Source organism: Ursus arctos, chromosome X (genome assembly GCF_023065955.2).
Source record: "Ursus arctos isolate Adak ecotype North America chromosome X, UrsArc2.0, whole genome shotgun sequence".
Classification (NCBI taxonomy): domain Eukaryota; kingdom Metazoa; phylum Chordata; class Mammalia; order Carnivora; family Ursidae; genus Ursus; species Ursus arctos.
Window position 1 is genome coordinate 103,890,431 of NC_079873.1, and position 12,748 is coordinate 103,903,178.

The following is a 12,748-nucleotide window of genomic DNA, read 5'->3' on the forward strand; positions in this document are numbered from 1 at the left end:
AGAAAGAAAAGAAAGAGAATACAGGGCAGAGGAAATATTTGAAGCATTAATGACTACAAACTTTCCAAAATTTGAAGATACCAAATCACAGATCCAGGAAGTTTGGAAAACACCAAGCAAGATAAAGTGTAAACACATACACATGCACACACAGAGGCATATCATATTCTGACTGCAGAAAGCAAAGACAAAGAGGGAATCTTGAATGAAGCCAGAAGGGGAAAACAAAAACCTTACCGAAATAAAAAAGATTATAAGTGAATACTATGAAATGTGTATGTAAACAAGTTAGATAATCTGAATGAAATGGACAAGTTTCCAGAAACGGATTACCAAAACTGACTTATGAAGAAATAGAAGATCTAAACAGACATATAACAAATAAAGAGATTGAATTAGTAATAAAAATTTCCAAAGAAAGGAAAGCTCAGAAAGAGATGGCTTTACTGGTGAATTATACCAAACATGCTTTTTAAAAATTCAATTAGCCAACTTATAGTACATCATTAGTTTCAGATGTAGTGTTCAATAAATTATCAGTTGTGTATAATACCCAGTGCTCATCACTCCACATCCCCTCCTTAATGCCCATCACCCAATTACCTCACCCCCTCACCCACCTCCCCTCCAGCAACCCTGTTTGTTTCCTATAGTTAGGAATTTCTCATGGATGCCCTTCAACAGATGACTGGATCAAGAAGATGTGATCCATATATGCAATGGAATATTACTCAGCCATCAGAAAGAATGATTACCCACCATTCACAGCAACATGGATGGGACTGGAGGAGATTATGCTAAGCGAAATAAGTCAAGCAGAGAAAGACAACTATCATATGGTTTCACTCATTTATGGAACATAAGAAATAGCAGGGAGATTGGTAGGAGAAGGAAGGGAAGAATGAAGGGGGGGGTAAACAGAAGGGGGAATGAACCATGAGACACTCTGGGAAACAAACTGAGGGCTTCAGATGGGAGGGGGGTGGGGGACTGGGATAGGCTGGTGATGGGTATTAAGGAGGGCACATATTGCATGGAGCACTGGTGTTATATGCAAATAATGAATCATGGAACATTACATCAAAAACTAAGGATATACTGTATGGTGACTAATATAACATAATAAAAAATTATTATAAAAAGAAAAAAGGAATTTCTCATGGTTTTTCTCCCTCTCTGATGACTTCCCATTCAGTTTTCTTCCCCTGTGGTCCTCTGCCCTGTTTCTTATATTCCACATATGAGTGAAATCATATGAAAATTGTCTTTCTCTGATTGACTTAATTCACTCAACATAATACCCTCCAGTTCCAACCACATCAATGTAAATGGAAGTATTCATCCTTTCTGATGGCTGAATAATATTCCATTGTGTATAGATATACCACATTTTCCTTAACCAATCATCTACCAAACTTTTTCAAAAAAATAACATCAAATCCTTCAGAATGCTTCCAAAAAAAATGAAGACAAAGGAACACCTCCCAACTCATTCTGTGAGGTCAATATTAACCTGATACCAAATCAAGCAAAGACATCATAAAGAAACAAACCTGCAGGCAAATATTTCTAATAAATCTAGATGTAAAAATCCACAAGAAAATAGTAGCAAACTGAATCCAGTAGCACATAAAAAGGATTATAAGTCATGACCAAGGAGAATTTATCCCAGAAATGAATGGTTGGTTTAACATGCAAAAATCAATGCAATAAACCATCAATTAAAGGACAAAAGCTACAGGTCCATTTCAATAGACACAGTAAAATCATTTGACAAAATCAATCATCCTTTCATGATGAAAAGTACTTAATTGTGTAGGAATAGAAAGAGTAGACACCTCACATCACACACAAAAATTAACTCGAAGTACATCCTAGACCAAAATTTAAAGCTCTGAATTGCAAAATTTATAGAAAAAAATTATGAGAAAATCTTCATAGTTTTGGGTTAGACTATGATTTCTTAGACACAATGCCAAAGGTATGATCCATAAATGAAAAAACAATTTATAAATTGTATTTCATCAAACCAGCAAGGAAATTGAAATAGTAATGAAAAACCTCCCAAAAAACAAGACTCCAGGCCAGATGGCTTTCCAGGGGAATTCTACCAAACATTTAAAGAAGAAATGATACCTATACTACTGAAGCTGTCCCAAAAAACAGAAATGGAAGGAAAACTTCCAAACTTGTTCTATGAGGCCAGCATTACCCTGATCCCAAAACCAGACAAAGACCCCATCAAAAAGGAGAATTATAGACCAATATCCCTGATGAACATGGATGCCAAAATACTCAACAAGGTCCTAGCCAATAGGATCCAACAGTACATTAAAAGGATTATTCACCACGACCCGGTGGGGTTTATTCCTGGGGTGCAAAGGTGGTTCAACATTCACAAATCAATCAACATGATAGATCGCATGAACAAAAGAAGAAACAAGAAACATGATCCTCTCAATTGATGCAGAAAAAAGCATTTGACAAAATACAGCATCCTTTCCTGATTAAAACTCTTCAAAATACAGGGATAGAGAGAACATACCTCAATATCATAAAAGCCATCTATGAAAAGCCCACAACGAATATCATTCTCAACGGGGAAAAACTGAGAGCTTTTCCCTTAAGGTCAGGAACACAACGGGGATGCCCACTCTCACCATTTTTGTTCAACATAGTACTAGAAGTCCTAGCAACAGCAATCAGACAACAAAAAGAAATAAAAGACATTCGAATTGGCAAAGAAGATGTCAAACTCTTTCTCTTTGCAGATGACATGGTATGTTATGTGGAAAACCCAAAAGACCTCACCCCCAAATTACTAGAACTCAAACAGCAATTCAGCAATGTGGCAGGATACAAAATTAATGCACAGAAACCAGTAGCATTTCTATACTCTAACAATGTGACTGAAGAAAGAGAAATTAAGGAATCAATTCCATTTAAATAGCACCAAAACCCATAAGATATCTAGGAATAAACCTAACCAAAGAGGCAAAGGATCTATCTAGAAACTACAGAACACCTATGAAAGAAATTCAGGAAGACACAAAGAGATGGAAAACATTCCATGTTCATGGATTGGAAGATGAACATAGTGAAAATGTATATGCCGCCCAGAGCAATCTACACTTTCAATGCTATCCCTATCAAAATACCATCGACATTTTTCACAGAACTGGAACAAACAATCCTAAAATTTGTATGGAACCAGAAAAGATCCTGAATTGCCAAGGGAATGTTGAAAAAGAAAACCAAAGCTGTTGGCATTGCAATGCCTGACTTCAAGCTATATTACAAAGCTGTAGTCATCAAGATAGTATGGTACTGGCACAAAAACAGACACATAGATCAATGGAACAGAATAGAGACCCCAGGAATGGACCCTCAACTCTATGGTCAAGTAATCTTTGACAAATCAGAAAAAAATATCCAATGGAAAAAAGACAGTCTCTTCAATAAGTGGTGCTGGGAAAACTGGACAGCCACATGCACAAGAATGAAACTGGACCATTCTCTTACACCATACACAAAGATAAACTCAAAATGGATGAAAGACCTCAATGTGAGACAGGAATCCATCAAAATTCTAGAGGAGAACATAGGCAGTAACCTCTTTGACATCGGCCACAGCAATTTCTTTCAAGACACACCTCTAAAGGCAAAAGAAACAAAAGCAAAAATGAACTTTTGGGACTTCATCGAGATAAAACGCTTTTGCACAGCAAAGGAAACAGTCAACAATACTAAGAGGCAACCCACAGAGTGGGAGAAGAATAACATTACAGATAAAGGGCTGGTATCCAAGATCTATAAAGACCTTCTCAAACTCAACACCCAAAAAAACAAATCCAGTCAAGATGTCCTGTGGCATCTAGGTGGCTCAGTCAGTTAAGCATTCAACTCTTGATTTTTGCTCAGGTCACGAACTCAGGGTCATGAGATCAAGCCCCACATCAGGCTCTGCTCTGAGCTGGAGCCTGCTTAAGGTTCTCTCCCCTTCTCTCTGCCCCTCCCATTCACACATTCTATCTCTCTAAATAATAATAATAATAAAATAATAATAATAATATGACAAAATCCAATATACTCTTTACCCACTTTCCCATGTACCTCATGGTAACAGCTTGCAAAACTATAAAACAATATCAAAACCAGGATATTGACATTAATACAAAACAGTTCTGTCTCGGTAGGATCCTTCCTGATGCCATACTCACTTCTGTACCCTTTTCCCCATCCTTGACCTCTGGCAACCACTGATCTGTTCTCCATTCTGTCATTTCAAAAATGTTACATAGAATCATAACTATATGTGACTTCTCATGGTTGGCTTATTTCATTCAGCATAATTCCCTGAATAGTTGCTCAAGTTGTTGCATGTTTCTATAGTTTGCTTTTTTTATCACTGAGTAGTACACCATGGTATGGAGGCACCACAATTTGTTTATCCATACACCCATTAATGAGCATCTTGATTGCTTTTAATTTTTTACTATTATTTAAAAAGCTACTAAAAATTGTTATGTTTAGCTTTTTGTGTAAACTGAGCTTCTTGCTTCTATGTTATAAATGCCCCAAAATGCAGCTGCTGGCTTATACGGTAGATGCATGCTTAGTTTTATAAGAAATTGCTTGTTTGCCAGAGTTGTTAGGCCCCTTTACATTCCTCTTGCCAATGTATGAGTGGTCAAGTTCCTCTGCATTCCCATCACCACTTGATGTTATCGCTATATTTTATTCTGGCCATTCTGATAGCTGTGTAATGGTAACCCATGGTTTTAATTTGGGAGTCCCCAATGGTTAATGATATCCAACATCTTACATATGCTTTTTTTGTCATCTCTGTATCCTCTTTGGTGAAATAACTGCTTGTGGTTTTTGCACATTTTGTAATTAGATTGATTTTCATAACTGTTGTGTTTGGGGAATTCTTTTTAAGTTCTAGATACGAGTTATTTGATATATGGTTTGCACATGGTTACTCCTGATCTGTGCTGTGTTTTGCATCCCCTTAACAGTGACTTTTGCAGATCAAATTTTAAAATTTTGATACTGTCCAATTTATCAATTTTTCCTTTTATGGGTCATATTTTTATTGTCAAGTCTAAGAATGATTTGCTTGAACTTAGATTCTGAAGACTTTCTCCTATCATTATTTCCTCAAGGTTTTTATAGTTTTATATATAGTATTTATATATTTATATCCATGATTCTTTTTGATTTAAATTTTGTATAAGGTGTGAGGTTTAGGTCAATTTTTTTTTTTTGCCTTCTGATATCCAATTGTTTCAACACCACTTCCTGAAAAGGTTATCTTTCTTCCATTGAATTACTTTTGTACTTTTGTCAAAAATCAGTTGGCATATTTGCACAGGTCTATTTCTGGGTTCTCAGTTTTGTTTCATCGATTTATATGTCTATCCCCCTGGAATTTATCAATGCCACAGGATACAATATTACTATATAAACATCAACTGCATTTTTGTACAGCACCCCCCCAAAAAAAAGCCTTTGGAAAATGATATTAAAAAGCAATTCTATTTGCAGTAATAGTTTCAGTAAATTTAACAAAAATATGCAGACCTCTACACTAAAAAGTATAAGAATTCTTAAGAAAAATCGAAGAAATACTAAATAAATGAGGCAAATACACCATGTTTATGGTAGAAGACTCTGTTAAGAAATAATTTCTCCCAAATTTGATTTACAGATTCAACACAACCACAATCAAAATATCAGCAGATCTTGTTATAGAAATTGAAAAAATTAAAGTTAATATGAAAAAATCAAAAGACCTAGAAAAACTAAAGCAATGTTAAAAGGAACATAGCTGAAGAACATACATCACTTGATTTAAAGACTTAATATTAAGGTACAATAATTAAGATAGTGTGGTACTCATCTTAAGAATGACAGATACGTCATTTGAATAGAACAGAGAATGCTGAAACATACCCAAACTTATACAGTCATGTGATTTTTGACAAAAGTGCCCAAGGAATCTGGTGAGAGAAAAGAATTATTTTTGTTCTGTTGTGCTTTGAATTGCTTTTTAACAAATGGTATTAGAATAACTAGACATCCATATGGGGAAAAAAATGAAAAACAAATCTCAAATCTTTTGTGAAAGCATACACAAAAATCCATGTGTAAAAACAATAAATCTCAAACTTTTTGTCATAGCATACATAAAAATTAATTCCAAGTGGATCATAGGCTTAATGGTAAAGTTAAAACCATAAAGATTTTAGAAGAAAATATGAGAGGATAACTTTGTTATTAAGTATGTAGGCAAAAGTTTCTTATACAGGTCACAGAGATCAATAAAAATATAAAATTGATAAAGATAGATTCCATCAAAATTAAAAACTAGTGCTCATCAAAGTACATTGTTACAAATAGAAAAGTTACATACTGGAAGAAAATACTATATATATTTCAAATGCTACTATCCAGAATACAAATTACCAAAATACAACTACGATTCAATAATAAGTGGACAAAAAAGCAATTTAAAAATGGACAAAAGTTGTGCATCTTCTTGGAAAACTGTCTGGTAGTTTCTTACAAAGTTAAACATAATGTTACAATATGATCCAGCAATCACACTCCTGTGCATGAAGGTGTGAAGTACTTTATTCATTATCTCCCCAAACTGGAAACAATCTAGATGTCTTTCAACTGGTGAATGGAGTACCATGGAACTTTACTCAGTAATCGAAAGCAACAAAGGATTGATTCATGCAATGACATGGATGAATCTTAACTGCATTTTGCTAAGTGAACGCAACATGACTACAAAGGTTGTTAGTGTATAAATCCATTTATATGGTACTCTGGAAAAGGTAAATATATAGGGGCATAAAACAGATCTGTGGTTTCTAGGAGCTGGGAGGGGATCCAGCAGTTGACTACAAAGTGGTCATATAAGAGAATTTTCAGGGTGATGGAAATAGTCTATAGTATTGTACTTGTGGGTGCATGACTATGCATTTGTCAAAACCTATATAATTGTACCCCATGAGAGTGACTTATTGTATGCAGACTTAAAAAACTCAACCAGATGTCTGGGGAACCCAGGATAGAATGAAGACTATGGCAAATGAATCTAACTCTATTACAAATATGATATAACTTCACTGGAGGAGGTAGAGAGGAAAGGAGCTGACTTAATAATTTTGGAAAAATGGTTTGTCTAGGTACTGTTTTAAAGATAAAGGAAAAAAGACCTGTACACAAACATTGTACTCTAGTTGGTAAATACATTTCTTACAGCAGTATGGTTAAGCAATTCTGAAACTATATTATGACCTATACTGGGTAGAAAAAAAAAAAGCCAGCATATTATGGACAGTGAGAGCCAGATTTCTCTACCAGAGAAAGAAGTTACAAATAAGCACTGAGAGTGTACTAGTTTTCTATTACTGCCACAATAAATGATCACAACCTTAGTGGCTTAAAATAATGCAAATTTATTATATTAAAATTTTATAAACTAAAATTCCAACATGAGCTGAAATGAAGGTGTTAGCAGGCTGCATTCCTTTCTGGTGGCTATAGGGGATAATCTGCTTCCTTGCCTTTTCCCACTTCTTGAGGCCACTCATATTCCTTGGCTCATGGTACCCTTCCTCAGTCTTCAAAGCCGGCAATGTTGCATCTCTCCGTGTCTTTCTCGCATAATCACATTTCTCTCTGACTCCCCCTTTGGCCTCCCTCTTCCACCTTTAAGGACTCATTTGATTATATTGGGCCCATGCATATAACTCAGGATAATACCCATATTTAAGGTCACCTGATGAAAAACCTTAATTCCGTTTGCAACCTTAATTATCCTGTTCCATGTAAGGTAACACATTCACAAGTTTCAGAGATTAGGAGTGGACATCTTTGGTTATTCTCCCTACCACAGGAGGAATAATAAAATAAACCATATCATGTTGGATTAGAGTCAGAGTTTTCAGTATAAATTCATGTTTATTTTAACATATACACAGATGTAGACTAAAATATAGATATGTGTGTATATGCATAAATTTCTAATTCTGTTCACCAAGGAGGCCTAAAAGTAATAACAGCCCAGTAGGAACAAGCACACCTAGGCACAGATCTTGTTTTCTAAACATCGTTCTCCAATAAAAACAACCAGGGCTTCTTGAAATGGATGATTCTAGGGCTAAGGCAGGGAAAATGGAAGATGAAATTGGAATATCTTGTAGTGCCAGGAAGTGCTTTAAAACCCCCCAAAAGAATAGGACTATGTCAAAAGAATATAGAAACCAACCTGAAAGAGTTCCCAATGGCTGAGGTTGGACAAATTAGAGCAACAAACTAAATAATGATATTATTGTACTTTAACTCAAAGAATAAGAGAGCCCATACTAATATAAATAAATAATTGAATAATTCTTATTACAGAAGAATTCCAACAATAGTAGAAAGAATGAAAGAAATAGGAAATCACCAACAGAACAATGCAAGAATTTCTGTAGGCAAGATCCACTGATAAATGTCAAGCTTAGTGAATGAAACTTTAAGGGGAAATAGGATATTTGCATGTCCTTCAAATATTATAAATTTCTGTCGTTAAGATATGTTTACAAATTTTTTGGTAGTCCTCCCTCTAGGAGGTAGAGTTTAATCCTCCTCCATTTAAAAAAAAGATTTTATTTATTTATTAGAGAGAGAGAGAGAAAGAGAGCACAAGGGAGGCAGAGGGAGAGGGAGAAGCAGAGTCACTGCTGAGCAGGGAGCCTAATGCAGGGCTCGATCATAGGACCCTGGGTTCATGACCTGAATTGAAGGCAGACGCCAAACCAACTGAGCCACCCAAGCGTCCTAATTTTCCTCCATTTAAATATGGGGTAGACTAAGTGACTTGCTTATATCAGAAAGACTATGAACTATAACTGAGTATGTATGCATATACTGAGTATGTGTGTTAACTTCACAGTAAAAAATCAAGAAGACACCACCTTGACCAAGTGGCCAAAGCTAACATCACCAGTGATAGATCATGCACCCCCTGATATCATGTGCTGAGAAGGGCACTTTGCCTCTGTGGTATTCTCCTTAACATATAACCCCAGTCTAATCTTGAGAAAACATCAGACATGGCCAAATTAAGGGATATTGTACAAAATAATTAACCAACATTCTTCAAAAGTGCCAGGATTATGAAAGACAAGGAAAGACAAAGAACCTGCCACAGATTGGAGGAGCTAAGGAGCTATGACAAATACAATATGGCATTCTGCATTTGATCCTACGACAGAAAAAGAACATCAGTGCAAAAACTGTGGAATCCTAATAAAGTCTGTAGTTTAATTAATAGTAATGTGCCAATGTTAATTTTGGTAAATGCATCATGGTTATAGAATGTGTTAACATTAGAGGAGGATGCATGACGATAATACAGAAATTCTCCATAGGATTCCTGCAAGTCTTCTATAAATCTAAACTTATTTTAAATTATTTTTAAGGGGGATAAAAGCTTTGAACAGATATTTTACAAAGAAAATATATGAATGGCCAATACACAATGAAAAAGTACTCAGTATCATTAGTCACCTGAAAAAGGCAAATTATAACTATGAGATAATCAATACACACCCACCTGAACAGATAAAATTAAGAAGACTGTCAACACCAAATGTGGGCAGTGATGTGAGCAATCAAAACTTTGCTACATTTGGGTGGAAGTATAAAATTATACAACTTTAGAAAATGGTCCTGCAATTTCTTATTAAACCAAATTATCCTAGGACCAAGCAATTGCACTCCTACATATTTACTCTACATAAACAAAAATATATGTCCACCTAAAAACTTTTCATGAACATTCATAGAAGATTTAACCACAATAAGATATCATAATTCCAGATTTCAAGTTATACTACAAAGCTGTAGTAATCAAAACAGTATGGTACTGGACAAAAATATACACATAGATCAATGGAACAGGATTGAAAGCCCAGAAACAAACCCATGATTATATAGTCAATTAGTGTTTGACGAAAGATGCAAGAATATGCATTGGGAAAAAAGACAGTCTTTTCAATAAATGATGTTGGGAAAACTGGACAGCTACATGCAAAAGAAGGAAACTGGACCACTGTCTTACACTGTACACAAAAATAAACTTATAATGGATTACAGGCCTAAATGTGACCCTGAAACCATAAAAATCCTAGAAGAGGGCACAGGCAGTAATTTCTCTGACATAGGCCATAACAACATTTTTCTTGATATGTCTCCTGAGGCAAGGGAAACAAAAACAAAACAAAACAAAAAACTATTGGGACTACATCAAAACAAAAAGCTTCTACACAACAAAGGAAACAATCAACAAAACCAAAAGACAACCTACTGAATGGGAGAAGATATTTACAAATAACATATCTGATAAAGGGTTAGTATCCAAAATATACTGTGACTTGATAGAACTCAATGCCAAAAAAATAAATAATCCAATTAAAAATGGACAGAAAACATGAACAGACATTTCTCCAAAGAAGACACACAGGTGGAAAACAGACATATGAAAAGATGATCAACATCACTGATCATAGGGAAATGTGAATCAAAACCACAATGAGATATGACCTCATGCCTGTCAGAATGGCTAAAATCAAGAAGACAAGAAACAAGAAGTGTTGGTGAGGATGTGAAGAATAAGGAACCTTCTTGCACTGTTGGTGGGAATGCAAACTGGGGCAGCTACTGTGGAAAATGAAGTTTTCTCAAAAAATTAAAAAAAGAACTACCCTATGATCCAGTAATTATACTACTGGGTATTTCCCAAAGAACACAAACACCAATTTTGAAAGGATACATGCACCCCTATGTTTATTGCAGCACTATTTATAATAGCCAAATTATAGAAGCAGCCCAAGTGTCCATTGGTAAATGAATGGATAAAGAAGAGGTGGTAGATTAGATATTGATATAGATATAGATAGATAAAGATGAGGTGATATATATCTATATCTATATCTATATCTATATCTATATCTATATCTATATAATGGAATATTATTCAACCATAAAAAGAATGGAATCTTGCCATTTGCAGCAGCATGAATGGAGCTAGAGGGTATAATGCTAAGTGAAATATGTCAGTCAGAGAAAGACAAATACCGTATGATCTCACTCAGAAGTGGAATTTAAGAAACAAAATGAATGAACAAAGGAAAAAAAAGAGAGAAACCAAGTAACAGACTCTTAACTATAGAGAACAAACTGATGGTTACCAGAGGGGAGTTGGGTAGGGAATGGGTGAAATAGATGATGGGGATTAAGAGTACACTTATCAAGATGACACTGAGTAATGTATAGAATTGTTGAATCACTACATTGTACCCCTGAAACTAATATAACACATATGTTAACTATAGTGGAATTAAAAGTAAAAACATAATAAAATAAAAAGAAAAATTTAACCATAATAGCCAAAAACTGGAAACAGCCCAGGGGTCTATCAATATGAGAATGGATAAACTTTGCCATATTCATAAAAATTCATAAAATTAAACATTACAATAATAAGAAACAAACTACAGACTACATGGAACAATAAAGATGAATCTAAGAAACATTATTTTGGGGATGCCTGGATGGCTTATGATCTCAGTGTTGTGGGACAGAGCCCCATGTCAGGTTGCACGCTCAGCAGGGAGTCTGCTGGAGATTCTGTCTCCCTCTGCCCCTCCCCCACCACTCACACATGGTCCGCCCCTCAAATAAATAAATAAATCTTTTAAAAAATAATAAAAAATTTAAAAAATTATTTTGTGTGAAAAAAGACTTCAGATACAAAAGTACTTTCTGTGTTATTACGTGCATATGAAGTTCCAGGGCTGACAAAATTAACCTATTATAGGAAAAAATCAGAACAGTGTTGCCTTTGGGGGGATCGCACAAAGATTGACTGGGTTAGGGAATGAGAGCATTCTGGGATAATGGTAATGTTTTATATTTTTTGAGGTATTGAAGTTGCACACATTTATGCATTTGTAAAAACTCTTCAAATGTGGATTTAAGGCTTTTGCACTTCATTGTATATAAAATTCACATCAAAAGAAAATCTATAGTCAAATATTTAACTCTAATTATTGATATACATTCTGAAGAATTTAGGGATGAGTGTATTGTTTGCAAGTTCCTTTGAAATGTGACAAACAGTAAGATGGATTGCTGGTTGGAGAGGGAGTCTGATGCATATCTGATAAAGCAAGTGTAGTAAAATGTTAATGGTAGAATTTAGGTTGTGGAATTTTAGATGTTCATTTTAAAATATGTTCAAAGTTCTGACAATTATGAAGATTTTTATGATAAAATTTTGTGAAAATATAGTTATTAAATGAATAATTTCAATTGAACAGTAACCATAAAACATCAAAGAAATAATAATGCTCAGTACCACCTTTAATAAAACAGAGTACATTTTGGACATATTACTATTTAAACAAAATAAAATAAATATTTGGCACTGTAAAAATGGTCAAGATGGAATTAAGAAAACGTATAAGCCATAAAACGTTTACTAGCAGGATGTCAAAGGCTTGGTGTCAAAGTGACTGGAGGTGAGAGTGTTTGAAGTTGGTAGAAACTTAAGTGGTAGCCAAAGACATTATGGCCATTGGGCAACGTTCAATTGTTACCAAGCTACTGCTATGTGTGGGATGGTTGACCTCTCTTGAGAAAGAAATTACTTCATGGGACAAAATAATGGGCAGAATCTGTG